Here is a 16,329-nt window from a genome sequence, read left to right as displayed (position 1 = left end):
GGCAGCAGCAGCCCGAGACCTCAGCGGCCGCAGCGGCGGCACCGGAACTGCCGCTTTCTCCTTCTCGCTCCCTCTCCTGGCTAGCCCCCGCCACACGCCCCCGCCCCCGACTCCTTTCTCCGTCGCCCCTGTTTTTTTTTCCTTTTGTTTCCAGAATAAACTTTATTGGTCTCTTTTTCCGCTCACATCGTGTAAACAAACAACGAACTCTTCCCCACCCCCTCGGCTCCCCCCCTCCAGGAGGGTTAGAGCTGAGGAGGGGCAGGGCCTACAATCCCCCGGAAGCAGATGCGCACAGCAGCGGAAGTGAAATTGAGGCGAGGAAGAGCAGGGAGTGGGCAAATAGGGTAACAATATGTGCTACTGCGCCTGCGCCTTGCTTTTCCGCCCGAAGTTTATGCACAGTTGGGGCTGCTCTTCTGACGTTTGTTAAATGATCCGTCTTCTGGAGTAGTGAGGGTGTTGTGTCATCCTAGGACAAAGTATATGTAGTATATTTGTTTCTACAAGCAGCAGGCGAGCTTGGGTAGAGATATAGAAAGAAATATTGGGAGCAAGTGGGTTATTTCACTTTTACACGCATAAAGGAACCGAGATTAGTTTGGGGGTAAGAGGAGGCGCGGTGGCTAACCGCCGCTGTCAGTGGCTAACCGGAGTGGTTATGGATTCTATAATAGAAAGAATGCGTTTTACAAAGCGTTGCTGTGCGTTCTTCTGCCAACATGGTTTAAGTTGTATACCATCCCGAAGGCGGAATGCACTGTCACAGCCCTCTGCAGTCCTTTGACTCAGTTCGTGGAGACCTTTTGCTATGCCCTCTTTTTTTTTTTTTTTTTTTTGAATCGGATTCTGATTCGAACCAGCTTGTAGGATTCAATTCTAACTATTCAGAAGACGTGGGGGATTTTTTCGCGTAAAGCCAACAGAGACTTCAGAAATGTCATATAGGCTATAGATTTGATTCAAGGTGGTGTCTTGGTACTGCGTACCTTAGACATCTATTTGCTTGACAGTAAATCAATCTGTTGACTTTTCAGATTACTACTGATAAGGATTCGGTACTGTGCGTTTTTCTCCCCCTACTGGTCTTTCGTTGTAATATTGGAAAAGCGTAGGAGCAGTGATTAGAAGTCTGAGATACAAGTACTCCAGCATCGGTTCCTTCTTGAATTTTTAAGTAATAGAGGGCTTGGGAAGTGACCCATCCTAGAGATGTTACAGTCCTACTTGTCATCTAGAGCAAAACTCTGACCAATAACAGTCTTCTCGAACACTACACGTCCGTCCATACCCCAATGGTAAATGAGATGAATCTGTTCCTCTTTGTGGTCGTATTTCACTTGACTGTATTCCTTTATTTCCTGTGTGTTCTTTCTTCCTTTTTCTCCCTTTAGCTCGGGTTTTCATCTCACATTTCAAGGGTTTGTGTTTCTAAATGTTTTTCTTGAACCAATGTTTTTAAGCAGTTTTAGAACACTGTACTCCAGAGTACAGAATATTTTTAAAAAACAACACTGAATTGCTAGTCAAAGTAAATCTTAAGGCAATATTTCCCAAATTGTGTTTCAAGCACAGAGTTATGTGAGATATTAATAGGTAGCCCTTGGTGGAGAAAAATATTCTAGGGATATTTTTCTTTATAAAATTTATTTTTTATTTTTATTATTTTTTTGAGCCGGAGTCTCAATCTGTAGCCCAGGCTGGAGTTCAGTGGTGCGATCTCGGCTCGCTGCAGCCTCTGCCTCCCGAGTTCAAGCGATTCTCCTGCCTCAGCCTCCCGAGTAGCTGCGATTACAGGCCCCAGTCACCATGCTAGCTAATTTTTGTATTTCTTAGTAGAGATGGGGTTTCACCATGTTGGTCAGGCTGGTCTCAAACTTCTGATCTCAGGTGATCCACCCCTCTCGACCTCCCAAAGTGCTGGGATTACAGGCATGAGCCACCGCGACTAGTCTATTTTTGATTTTAAAAAACGTTTTATTTTATGTAGAGGCAGGGTCTCGCTTTGTTGCCCAGACTGGTCTCCAACTCCTGGGCTCAAGAGATTCACCTACCTCGACCTCCCAAAGTGTTGGGATTACAGGCTTGAGCCGACATGCCCATCCTAAAATTTATTTTTTAATAAGTAAGAAAATGCTAATTACATAATATGTTGTTTGTTATGTGATTATCTGCTCTTAAGAGGTCATGTGTCATAGCAGAAAAAGGCATACCTGGTACTTGAATGCATGACACTATTCATTGGTGCAGGAGTAGCATTTACTATTCAATTCACAGTTGATATGTTTGCCTTATATGGTAGCCATTGGTCTTAGGTGTCATCTTGCTTTCAAAGGTTTTTGCTATGTTTTTCAGTATTTAAAATATCTGTATGATATAAAATTATCTGTATGATATAAGCATCTATATGACCACACTCATCACTCAAGGACTAGGAGCTGAAAGGTTTTGAAAAAAATAATGATTCTCAGGCTGCAAAGGAAACAAAAAGGGTATGCTTCAAAATTAAATAATTGCATCTTAAGGGTTCTAAAGGCAGGAGGTGAAATGTCCAATATGTAGCTATTGTTCTATTCTAATAATCAGAATTATAATGACAGTTACTTGCCTTTTGGGTTTATTTCCATTGAAAATCATAACTGATACTCAAATATGCACCAAAACATTCTCTAATAGTGCTTAAGTCACTACTAAGCTTTGAAGTCCTTTGTAAATAAGAGTCAAGTTGATTATGTAGCAGTATACTTTAGATGTATAAAATTGCCAAGTAAAACAATAAAAGCACACCAAGAGATAACAATATGAGCTACCATATAGCAATTTTTTTTTTTTTTTTTTTTTTTTGTGATGGCATCTTGCTCTGTGGCCCAGGCTGGAGTGCAGTGGCGTGATCTTGACTCACTGCAACCTCTGCCTCCCAGGTTCAAGTGATTCTCCTGCCTCAGCCTCCCAAGTAGCTGGTACTACAGGCACGTGCCACCACGCCCAGCTAATTTTTGTAGTTTTAGTAGAGACGGGGTTTCATCATATTGGTCAGGCTGGTCTTGAACTCCTGACCTCGTGATCTACCCATGTCAGCCTCCATAGTGCTGGGATTGCAGGCGTGAGCCATCACACCTGGCTGAGACTCCATCTAAAAAAAAAAACAAAAAACAAACAAAACCACCACACACACACACACACACACACACACACACTCACACACATGTACTTTTAAGATTTTAGTTCTTTTCAAGTTAAGATTTGTGTTGCCCCAGAATATCTTGGTGAACGTCCCATGTGCACTTATGAAAGAATATTTTGTTTCCTAATGTTGGGCAGAATGTAGTTTCATACCAAGTTGATGATTTTGTTAGCACTGACGTTTCAAAATATAATTGTGGATTTCTTTAATTCTCATTTCACTTCTGTGTATTTTTATTTTGTGTGTTTTGAAGCTTTGTTGTTAGATGTATACACGTTTAGAACTCTTGTGTTTTGATAAATTGACTCTTTTAAATCAGTCTGTACTATCTCTCTTTATTCCTAGTTATGCCTTTGTTCTGAAATCTACTTTGTCTGATATTAATACAGCCAGTCCAGCTTTTTTATTAATTTTTCCATAGTATATTTTTCCCATCTTTTTTCTATCTATTTTTATATTTAAAGTAAGTTACTTGTAGATAACACATATTAGATCTCTTTTTAAAAATTCCAATCTGACAATTTCTGTGTTTTAATTGCTGTGTTTAGATAATTTACATTTAATGTAATTATATGGTTGGATTTAGGCCTGCCATTTTATTATTTGTTTTCTGTTTCTCCTCTATATTTTTGTTTTTATGTTTCTGCTTTCCTGCTTTCTTATGGATTATTTAAAAATTTGTAATATTCCATTTTAATTTCTATATTATAGTTTTAATATACTTTTTGGTAAGTTTTTGGTAATTCTGTGGATTATAATATACATACCTAAACTTTTGCAGTCTACTTAGTATTACTATTATACCACTTCAAGTAAAATGTAGAAAGAAGCCTTGCAACCATATAGGTTTACCACTGTCTCCTACCCCACTCCCTGACCTTTAGTCATTAGTTGGTATATGTATTACATTTATACATATGGAAGCCCCATCAGATGTTTTTATAATTTTTGCTTTCAACAGTCATGTAGAACTCAAGAGGAAAAATAGTCTTTTATATTTACTTACCCATTTACGTTTATGTTTTGCTTCATTCCTGAAAATCCATTTTTCCTTCTGGTATAATTTCCCTTTATCCTGAAGAATTTTAGCATTCTTTTTAGAGCAAGTCTGCTTGTGACAAATTCCCTTCATTTTCCTTCATTTGAGAATATTTTACTTTTGCCTTCATTTCTGCAAAATATTTTAGCTGATTATACAATTCTTGGTTAATGGTTTTCTCCTCTCCCTGACCCCTTAGTACATTAAAGAATCATCATCGCATTTCTCAGGAGATAAAGAGCGAACCCTGTACTTTCCACGAAATTCCACTATGTGAGCTAAGAGATCTAGTGTCTGAGAAGTTCACCTTAAAACACTTAACGGTCAATGTTTTTCATTCCAGCCATGCCTTGCCTGAAGTCAGATGTGAATGTTCATTACTATTACACAACCATGTTAAAGTCTAACTGCTCTACTTACACTTAGCATGGGAGGATTCTGGCAAAGCTCCTTTTCATACTTGAGATACAAAACAATTCTGGCCACAGAAAGGAGACAAATGTGCAATGGTTTCAAGTTACCAGGAGTGCACTTACGGAAAAATCAAAGCTTTAAAACTCGTAAAAGACTATTTTGGGCCAGGTCTGGTGGCTCACGCCTGTAATCCCAGCACTTTGGGAGGCTGAGGTGGGTGGATCACTTGAGCCCAGCAGTTTGAGACCAACCTGGGCAACGTGGCGAAACACCATCTCTACAAAATAATACGAAAAAATTAGCTGGTCCAGTGGCATGCACCTGTAGTCCCAGCTACTAGGGTGGCTGTTGCTGAGGTGGGAGGATCCCTTGAGCCCAGGAGTTTGAGACTGCAGTGTGCTGTGAGCATGTCATTGCACTCTAGCCTAGGAAACACAGCAAAACCATGTCTCCAATAAATAAATAAATAAATAAATAAATAAATACATTTTAAAAACATAAAAAAGACTATCTTCAGGTCTCATCTGTAGTCATTCAAACAGTTTTCCGCGATATGTAATTTTTCGTTTTTCTCTAGATTATATCAAGATTTAAACACTTAGGTTTTAAATGGTTTGATTCTGATATGTTGAGGTATTTTATTTATTCTGTTTGTGTGTTTCTAGTTCCTGAATTTGTAAAATGATGTATTTCAGTAATTTTGGGAAGTTTTCAGAAATTACTTTTTCCAAATATTTTTCTGTCCCAGTTATTTTCTTCTCTTCTGGGAATCCAGTGACAAGAATGTTAGCTGTTTTGATAGTGTCCTACATGTCTCTAAGGCTTTGTTCATTTATTTTTCAATCTTTTTTCCTCTCTCTTGTTCCTCGTATCTATCTATGCTGGATATTTTCTGTTGCTATATCTTGCAGTTCACTTACTTTTGTCTCTGTCATGTCTGTTCTGCTGTTGAGCTCACCCAGAGATTTTTAGAATCTTAGATTCTGTATTTTTTAACTCTTCATTTTCTGATTGGCTCTTTTTTCAGTGGTTTCTGTTCCTCTTTTGAGTACCTATACCTTTCTGTTCATTTCAAGTTTGGTCTTTTACCCCAGGGACCATAGTTAGTAGCTATTTTAAAGTCTTCTCTGATAATTCCAACATTTGGATCAACTCAGGATTGGCATCTGTTGATCGTCCTTTCCCTTGAGAATTGGACACATTTTTCTTTTTTTTTTTTTTTAAGTATGTCAAGTCATTTTGGAGTGTATATTGGAAAATTTGAAAATTATGTTGACATGATTATGTGTTCTGTTATGTTCTGGATAATATTAATGTTTTGTTTGTTTTAGTAGGCAATCCATGTGACTAAGCGTACTCTCACTTTCTGTGGAAAGTGATTCTAATCTCAGATTCGATTTTAATGCCTTTCCTATGCTGCTTTGGTGCTACCCTGTGGATGTGCTTGCTACTCAGGGGTTAGTCTGAGCTATAGTTAGGATTTTATTTTTCATTTTTCTTTCCAACTCTTATTTTGGGTTCAAGGGATACGTGTGCAGGTTTGTTACATGGGTAAATTGCGTGTCATGAGGATTTGGTGTTCAGATAATTTTGTCACCCAGGTAATCTCATAATACTTGACAGGTGGTTTTTCAGTCCTCACGTTCCTCCCACACTCCACCCTCCAATAGGCTTCAGTGTCTATCATTCCCTTTTTTGTGTCCATGTATACTCAATGTTTAGCTACCACTTATAAGTAAAAACATGCAGTATTTGATTTTCTGTTCCTGCATTAATTCGTTTGAGATTACAGCTTCCAGCTCCATCCATGTTGTTGCAAAGGCCATGATCTCATTTTTTAATAACTATGTAGTATTCCATGGTGTATGCGTACCACATTTTCTTTATCCAGTCCACTGCTGATGGGCTTCTAGGTTGATTCTGTGTCTTTGCTATTGTGAATAGTGCTGCGATAAACATATGCATAACTGTGTCTTTGTGGTAAAATGATTTATATTTCTTTGGGTGTATACCCAGTAATGAAATTGCTGGGTCAAATGGTAGTTCTATTTTAAGTTCTTTCAGAAATCTCCAGACTGCTTTCCACAGTGGCTGAATTAATTTACATTTCCACCACCAGTGTATAAGTATTCCCTTTCCTCAACAACCTTGCCAGCATCTGTTATTTTTTTGACTTTTCAATAATAGCCATTCTGACTGGTGTGAGATGGTATTTCACTGTGCTTTAGAGTTGCATTTCCCTAATGATTACTGATATTGAGCATTTTTTCATAGGCTTGTTGACCATGTGTTTATCTTCTTTTGAGAAGTGTCTATTCACGTCCTTTGCCCATTTTTAATGGGGTTGTTTGTGTTGTGCTTGTTGATTTGTTTATGTTCCTTATAGATTCTGAATATTAGACCTTTGTTGGATATGTAGTTTGCAAATATTTTCTCCCATTCTGTATGTTGTCTGTTTGCTCTGTTGGTAGTTTCTCTTGCTGTGCAGAAGGTCTTTCATTTCATTAGGTCTCGTTTTTCAGTTTTTGTTTTTATTGCAATTGCTTTTGGCATCTTCATCATCAAATCTTTGCCTGGGCCAATGTCCAGAATGGTATTTCCTAGATTTTCTTTTAGGGTATTTATAGTTTTAGGTTCTATATTTAATGCATCTTGAGTTGATTTTTGTATATGGTGAAAGTTACAGGTCTAATTTTAATCTTCTGCGTGTGACTAGCCAGTTATCCCAGCAGCATTTATTAAATAGGAAGTCCTTTCCCCTTTGCTTGTTTTTGTCAACTTGGTTGAAAATCAGGTGATTATAGATATATGACTTTATTTCTGGGCTCTGTATTCTGTTCCATTGGTCTATGTGTCTATTTTTATATCAGTACCATGCTGTTTTGGTTACTCTTTTTTTTTTTTTGAGATGGAGTCTCACAATGTTGCCTAGGCTGGAGTGCAATGGCAAGATCTCAGCTTACTGCAACTGTTGCCTCCCAGATTCAAGCAATTCTCCTGCCTCAGCCTCCCGAGTAGCTGGGATTACAGGCGCCTGCCGCCACGCCCACCTAATTTTTTTTGTATTTTTAGTAGAGACGGGGTTTTACTATGTTGTCCAGGCTGATCTCAAACTCCTGACCTCGTGATCTGCCCATGTTGGCTTCCCAAAGTGCTAGGATTACCGGCGTAAGCCCCCTCCTCACCTTGCCTGGTTACTCTATCTTTATAGTATAGTTTGAAGTCAGATAGTGTGATACTTCTGGCTTTGTGCTTTTGGATTAGGATTGCTTTGGGTATTTGGTCTCTTTTTTGGTTCCAAATGAATTTTAGAATGTTTTTTCTAATTCTGTAAAAAATGTCATTGGTAGTTTGACAGGATTAGCATTGAATCTGTAAATAGCTTGGGCAGTTTGACCATTTTAAAAATATTGATCCTTCCTATTCATGAGCATAGAATGTTTTTTCATTTGTTTGTGTCACCTCTGATTTTTTTCAACAGTATTTTGTAACTCTCACTGTACAGCTCTTTCACCTCCCTGGTTATCTGTATTCCTATTCCTTTTTGTTGCTGTTGTGAATAGGCTTTCACTTTTGATTTGTCTCTCAGCTTGTATGTTATTGGTGTATTGAAATGGTACTGATTTTTGTACATTGATTTTGTATCCTAAAACTTTGCTGAAGTTGTTCATTGGATCTAGAAGCCTTTGGGCAGAGACTATGCGGTTTTTTAGGTATAGTGTCACATCATCCGTGAAGAGAGATAGTTTGACTTCCTCTCTTCCTGTTTGGATGTCCTTTCTTTCTCTTGTCTGATTGCTCTGGCTACAACTTCTAGCGATATGTTGAATAGAAATGTGGGAATGGGCATTTTTGTCTTATTCCAGTTCTCAAGGAGAACAGTTCCAGCTTTTGCCCATTCAGTATGATGTTGGCTGTGGGTTTGTCATAGATAGCTCCTATTATTTTAGGATATGTATCTTTGGTATCTAGTTTGTTGAGGGTTTTTAATATGAAGGGATTTGAATTTTATCAAAAGCCTTTTCTGCATCTGTTGAGATGTTCATGTAGTTTTTGTTTCTGTTTATGAGATGAATCACTTTTATTGATTTGCATATGTTGAACCAAAGTCTATCCCAGAAATAAAGCCTACTTGATTGTGGTGGATTAGCTTTTTGATGTGCTGCTAGGTTTGGTTTGTTAGTATTTTATTGTGGATTTTTACATTTTTGGTCATCAGGGATATTGGTCTGAAGTTTTCTTTTTTTTGTTGTGTCGCTGCCAAGTTTTGATATCAAAATGATGCTAGCATTATCAAATGAGTAAGGGAGGAGACCTTCCTCCTTAATTATTTGGGATAGTTTCAGTAGGATTTGTACCAGCTCTTCTTTCTGTGTCTGGTAGAATTGGGCTGTGAATTTGTCTGGTCCAGGGCCTTTTCTGGTTAGTAGGTTTTTTATTACTGATTCAATTTTAGAACTCATTATTGGTCTGTTCAAGTATTCACATTCTTTCTGGTTCAGTCTTGGGAGGTTGTATGTTTCCAGGAATTTATCCATTTCTACTATATTTTCCAGTTTGTGAGGTATTCATAATATTCTTGGTCAGTGGTAATGTCCCCTTTGTCCTTTCTGATTGTGTTTATTTGAATCTTCTCTCTGTTTTCTTTATTAGTCTAGCTAGCAGTCTATCAATCTTATTTATTCTTTTAAAAAACTCACTTTTGGTTTTGTTGATCTTTTGCATGGTTTTTCCTGTCTCTGTTTTATTCAGTTCAGTTCAGCTCTGCTCTTCTTCTGCTACCTTTGGGGTTGGTTTGCTCTTGTTTTTCAGGTTCTTCTAGGTTTGATGTTAGGTTGTTGATTTGAGATCTTTCTGACTTTTTGATGTCGGCATTTAGCACTATCATCTTTCCTTGTAACACTGCTTTAGCTGTGTCCAGAGTTTCTAGTATGTTCTATGTTTGTTTTCATTAGTTTCAAAGAATTTCTTGATTTCTGCCTTAATTTCATTGTTTACCCAAATGTCATTGGGGAGCTGATTGTTTAATTTTCACTTAATTGTTTGGTTTTAGTAGATCTTCTTGGTATTGATTTCTTGTTTCTTTGGGTTGTGTTCCAAGGGTGTGGTTGGTAGGATTTTTTTTTTCAATTTCTTGAGAATTGCTTTATGGCCAAGTATGTGATCAATTTTAGAGTATGTGCCATGTGCAGATGAGAAGAATGTACATTCTATGTTGGGTGGAATGGTCTGTAGATGTCTGTTAGGTTCATTTTGTCAAATGTCAAGTTTAGGTCCCAAATATCTTTGTTAGTTTTTCTGCCTCAACGATCTGTCCAATACTGTCAGTGAGGTGTTAAAAGTTTCTCACAATTATTGTGTAGTTATCTAAGTCTCTTCATAAGTCTCTAAGAACTCATTTTATTAATCTGGGTGCTCCAGTATTGGGTACATATATATTTAGGATAGTTAAGTCTTCTCATTGAATTGAATACAGAGCTACTGCCAGTAGGTATGTTCAGTTGGGTGTGGGACAGCTGCTCCTGGGGGCCTTGCCTTGTGAAGAGTATGGGGTGGGGACTCACAAGGAAGAGAGACTCGGCTCCCCTCTGTTTGGAAGCTGTGGTATCCTGGAAGTGGTAGTGAAGTGACCAGTCCCTTTGTTCCTTCTCCAGAGCAAGGGCAATAAGGGCAGTGCCACTTCAGCTGCAGTGGCAGAGTGGCTGTGAGTTGTCTCTGGGATTTCCTCATCAGTGAAATGCAGAGCTGCCACTGACTGAAGTGTTCAAGTCAGGGCAACAAAGTTGTGCTGGTAGCCCAGGTTGAGAGGCCCTGTCCAGTGAAGAGGAACAGGAACAGGGACCCATGTGGAAAGCGTCCTGGCTACTTTTCCGTAAGGCAGCTATGCTGTGCTGAAGCACAATCATCCTTAAGCTCTTCACTTTCTCATGAGCCCGAGGCCAGTAGGAGTGGGGCTGCTCAGTGGCAAAAATGGTGGGCCTGCCTATTACCTCTGGGGGCTCTGTCCCAGGGAAATGCAGAACTGCTACCAGCCTGAGAGCTCAGGTGGGGCTGGGGTGGTCATGCTGGGGTCCCAGACCAGTGGGCCTTGTCCAGGAAGGTACAGCAAAGGCAAGGCATGCAGTCCGCCCACTCCTCAGCCCTATAGGTTTGGCCCTTATCCTTGGGGCATGAGAGAAAGCCTGGCCTCCCCCATTGCTGGAGCTATAGCTACTAGTTCCATGAGCCCAGGGGTCCAAGGCCCCTTGGTCTCTGCACGTGCCTGAGTGGTGGCTTTGCCCAGACTCCATGCAACTCTCTGTGTCTGTGCAGAGGCCTTAGGTGGAAGGGGTCAGGAAGGATCTTCTGAGCTCAGGGTTGCAAAGGTCCATGGCAGAAGTGCGGGTACCCAGGGGCTCTCACTCACCATTTCTCCACATTGATAGGGGGTCTCCCTTGGCTCCACACCAATCCTGGGTGAGCAACTATCCTGTCTCACTCCTCTCTGTTCTCCATGGGTTGCATTACTTACTTGATGAATCCTAGAATGTCCTCCTGGATGATGCAGTTGAAGAACTAATATTTACTTACCACTTTGTCTCCTCTCAATGATAACAGTGCACACTAGCTGCTTCTAGTCAGCCATCTTTTGTAGTTTAAATTTTAGTTCAGGTTTTAAAACCTTTGCTATGTTTCTGTTGATCTGTGCAACCTTTATGAAACTCAGGGATAAGCCCAAGTTTTGCATAGGCTCATATACAGATGATCCCCCTTTCCAGCTCTCTCGTCTCTGGAAATTCCCACACATTCTGGCCTTCTGAGGCCCCTTATCCTGGTTCCTCTGTCCAGAAAGATGGGTTTTTATTGCAGTTTTAGCCACTCATGCTGCTACTCTTCTGCATAGTTGTGTGACTAGGTCCTTTCCTTGGGGAAAGGCCATGAGAGAGAAAATCAAAGACCTGGGAGACTTACCTCTTAGAGGTAGCACCTCAACATTTTTGACTACATTCCATGACCGACTTACTTTTGTGTACTTTTCAGAGTCCTCGTGTAGTTGCTTCATTTTATCTAGAGCTTTAGAGGGAGAATTAGGCTATACCGGGCTTATCCTACCATGCTGGAGGTAGAACTTTGAAACTATGGTTGAATATTTTATTATTTGTTTCTTTATATGAGTCATGGCACAGGAAAGTAAGTTCCATGAGACCAATACTGTTTTCATAGCACTTAAACAGGTGCTAGATTTATAGGAGGACTCAAACTGAATGTGAAACATGTTGATATATATGCTGCTTATTAGAAAAGGAACAGGTCTGTATTACAAATGAAAGTGTGGCACCAGACGTCACCTAGTGTCATGTGTTACAGAGACAAACACTAGCAATGAAAAGAAAATCTACATCTCTCAACAATTAAGAAGTATATATCATCTCAAAGTATAATTAAATCAAACAATTTTCAATTTAGTTGTAGTGAAGCAATAGATTATTTGCAAATAGTATCTTTCTTTTAAACACACAGAGTATTATCCACAAGTAAAATCTGTATTAGTTTATTTGAGCTATCTTGTGAACCATGTATTTTTAACTTTAAAAACATTTTTATTGATACATAATATTTGCATATATTTATGGAGCATATGTGATATTTTGTTACTTGCATAGACTGTGTAATGATCAAGTAGGAATATTCACGATATCCTGCACCTCAAGTATGTGTCATTTCTATGTTTTGGAAACATTTCAAGTCCTCTCATCTAGCTATTTTGAAATATACATTGTTGTGAACTATAGTCACCTACTCTGCTATCGAACATTAGAACTTATTTCTTCTATCTAACTGTATGTTTGTACCAATGAATCTCCCTTCATCCTCTGCCTCCAACACACACACCCTTCTCAGTCTCTGGTAACCATCATTCTACTCTCTAACTCCATGAGATTAGTGTTTTAGCTCCCACATATGAGTGAGGACATGCAACATTTGTCTCTGTGCCTGGCTTATTTCACTTAGCATAATGACCTCCAGTTCTATCTATGTTGCTGCACATGACAGGATTTCATTCTTTTTATAGCTGAGTAGTATTCCATTATGTATATATACCACATTTTCTTCATCTATTCATCCATTGGTAGATAGACACTTAGGTTGGGTCCATATTTTTCCTATTGTGACTCATACTACAATAAACATGGGAGTGTAGGTATCCCTTTGACATACCAATTTCTTTTCCTTTGGATAAATACCCTGTAGTGGTATTGCTGGATCATATGGTAGTTCTGTTTTTAGTTTTTTGAGATATCTCCATACTGCTTTTCCTAATGGCTGTACTAATTTACATTCCCACCGATAGTATGAAGAAGAGTTCTGTTTTCTCTGAATCCTTGTCAGCATCTGTTATTTTTTGTCTTTTTAATAATAGCCGTTCTAACTGGGGCAAGATGATATCTCGTGATTTTGATTTGCATTTTCCTGATGCCTGATGATACTGAGTATTTTTTGTATACTTGTGAGCCATTTGTATGTCTTTTGAGAATTGTCTACTCATGTGCTTTCCCCACTTTTAAATAGGATTTTTTTTTTTTTTTTTTTGCTGTTGAGTTGTTTGAGTTCCTTGTATATTCTGGGTAATAGTTTCTGGTCAGATGAATAATTTGCAAATGTTTTCTCCTATTCAACAGGTTGTTCCTTCACTCTGCTGATTGTTTTCTTTGCTGTGCAGAAGCTTTTTAGTTTAATATAGTCTCATTTTTCTATTTTCATTTTTGTTGCTTGCACTTTTCAGGTCCTAGCCATAAAATATTTGACTAGACCAGTGTCCTGAAGTGCTTCCTGTGTGTTTTCTTCTAGTAGTGTTATACTTTCAGAGATTTCTTTTAAGTCTTTAATCTATTTTGAGTTTATTTTGATATACAATGAAATATATACTTTATTCTGCATATGGATATTCAATTTTCACAGAACCAGTTATTGAAGAAACTGTCCTTTCTCCCATGTATGTTCTTGGTGACTTTGTCAAAAATCAGTAAGCTGTAAAAAATGTGGATTTATATTTAGGTTTTCTATTCTGTTCTGTTAGTTTGTGTGTCTATATTTATTCAAATATTTTTTTCTTTGGGTTACTATATCCTTGTAACAGTTTGAAGCCAGGTAGTATAATGCCTCTAGTTTTGTTCTTTCTGCTTAAGATTGCTATGATTATTTGGGCTCGTTTTTGTTTCCATATAAATTTTAGAATTTTTTTTCTCTATTTCTGTGACAAATGACACTGGTATTTTGAGAGAAATTTCATGGGATCTGTAGGTTGCTTTAGGTGTGTGGTCATTTTAACAGTATTAATTTCTCCAATCCACAAGCATGGGATGTCCTTTCATTTGTTTGTGTCCACTTCAATTTCTATCATCACTGTTTTATAGTTTTCCTTGGAGAGCTTTTTTCCCTCTTTGGTTAAGTTTATTTGTAGGTATTTTACTTTTTGGTAGGTATTATAAATGGGATTTCCTTCTTGATTTCTATTTCAGGTAGTTCATTATTAATGTAGAGAAATGCTACTGATTTTTATTTGTTGATTTTGTATTCTGCAACTTTACTGAATTTGTTAATCAGATCTAAGAGTTTTTTGGTGGAGACTTTAGGTTTTTCTAAATATAAGAGCATGTCATCTGCAAAGAGGGATAGTTTGACTTTCTCTTTTCCAATTTAGATGCTTTTTCTTTTCCCCCTTTCTCTTATCTGATTGCTCTGGCTAGGACTTCTAGCACTATGTTGACTAATACACAGTGGTGAAAGTGGGCATCCTTTTCTTGTTCCGTTTCCGTTCTTATAGGAAAGGCATTCAGCTTTTCCCCATGCAGCATGATGTTAGTTGTGGGTTTGTGATATATGGCCTTTATTATGTTGTGGTATGTTCCTTGTATGCCTAGTTTGTTGAGAGTTTTTTTTTTAACATGAAGGATGATGAATTTTATTAAGTGCTTTTTCTGCATCAGTTGACATGATCACATGGTTTTTGTCCATCATTCTGTTAATGTGATGTATCACAACATATTGATTTGAATATGTTGAATTATCCTCACAACCATGGGTTATCACACTTGATCATGGTGTATAATCTTTTTGATGTGTTGTTGGATTTGGTTTGCTAGTATCTTGTTGAGGATTTTTGTGTCTGTGATCATCAGGGATATTGCCCTGTAGTTTTTGATGTTGTGGCCTTGTCTGTTTTTGATATCAGGGTAATGCTGGCCTTATAGAATGAGTCAGGGAGTAGTCCCTCTTCTTCCACTTTTTTGGAATAGTTTGAAAAGAATTCGTGTTAGTTTTTCATTGAAAGTTTAGTAGAATTTGGCAGACATCTGGTCCTTAGTTTTTGTTTCTTTGACTTTTTGTTACTGATTTAACATCATTACTTATTATTGGCCTGTTCGGGTATTCTATTTCTTCCCGATTCAATCTTGGTAGGTTGTATGCATCCAGGAATTTATCTATTTCTTCTAGGTTTTAATGTGACCTTTTTTGTTTCTGGTTTTGTTTGAGTCATTTCACTTTTTTTCTTGGTTAGTCTAGCCAGAAGTTTATTGATTTTGTTTATCTTTTAAAAAATCAATTTTTGGGCTGGGCACGGTGGCTCACGCCTGTAATCCCAGTACTTTGGGGGGCTGAGGCAGGCGGGATTACCTGAGGTCAGGAGTTCGTGACCAGCCTGCCCAACGTGGCGAAACCCTGTCTCTACTAAAAATACAAAAAATTAGCCGGGCATGGTGGTGGGTGCCTGTAATCCCAGCTACTTGAGAGACTGAGGCAGGAGAATTGCTTGAACCCGGGAGGCGGAGGTTGCAGTGAGCCAAGATCGTGCCACTGCACTCCAGCCTGGGTGACAAGAGTGAAACTCCATCTCAAAAACAAAACACACACACACACACAAAACCATATTTGTTTTGTTGATCCTTTGTATTGATCTTTTTAGTCTCTATTTCATTTAGTTCTGCTCTTATATTTGATCTTTATTATTTCTTCTTCAGGTTTGGGCTTTGGTTCTTGCTTTTCTGTTTCTTTGAAGTATATCATTAGGTTGTTTATTCAAGAGCTTTGTGGGTTTGTTTTTTCTGATGTAGATGTTTGTTGCTATAAACTTCTCTCTTAGCATTGCTTGCCATATCACATAGGTTTTGGTATACTGTATTTAAATTTTCATTTGTGTCAAGACATTTTTTATTTCCTCCTTAATTTCTTCCTTGAGCCAATGATCATTCAGGAACATGTTGTTTAATTTCTACTTGTACAGTTTCTGAAGTCCCTCTGGTCATTGATTTCTAATTTTATACCATTGTGGTCTGAGAAGTTACTTGGTTTAATTTTGATTTTAAAAAATTTGTTGAGTTTTGTTTTCTGGCCTAACATATGGTCTGTCCTAGAGACTGTCCCATGTGCTGATGAGAACAATGTATATTCTGCAACTGCAATTTACAGAATGTAATTCTGTAAATATCTCTTATGTTCATTTGGTCTAAAGTGCAGTAAGTCCAATATTTCTATGTTAAATTTCTATCTAGATGATCTTTCTAATGCTGACAGTGGGTTGTTGAAGCCTCCAACTATTATTGTATTGGAGCCTCTCTCTCCTGTTAGATTTAATAGTATTGTCTTTTTATACCTGGGTGCTCCATTGTTGGGTGCATACATATTTAGAATTGTTATAGCTTTTTACTGAATT

Source organism: Colobus angolensis, unplaced genomic scaffold (assembly GCF_000951035.1).
Source record: "Colobus angolensis palliatus isolate OR3802 unplaced genomic scaffold, Cang.pa_1.0 Scaffold470, whole genome shotgun sequence".
In the NCBI taxonomy this organism is placed as follows: Eukaryota; Metazoa; Chordata; class Mammalia; order Primates; family Cercopithecidae; genus Colobus; species Colobus angolensis.
The sequence above is the reverse complement of the archived record's forward strand: the minus strand, read 5'-3'. Positions refer to the sequence as shown.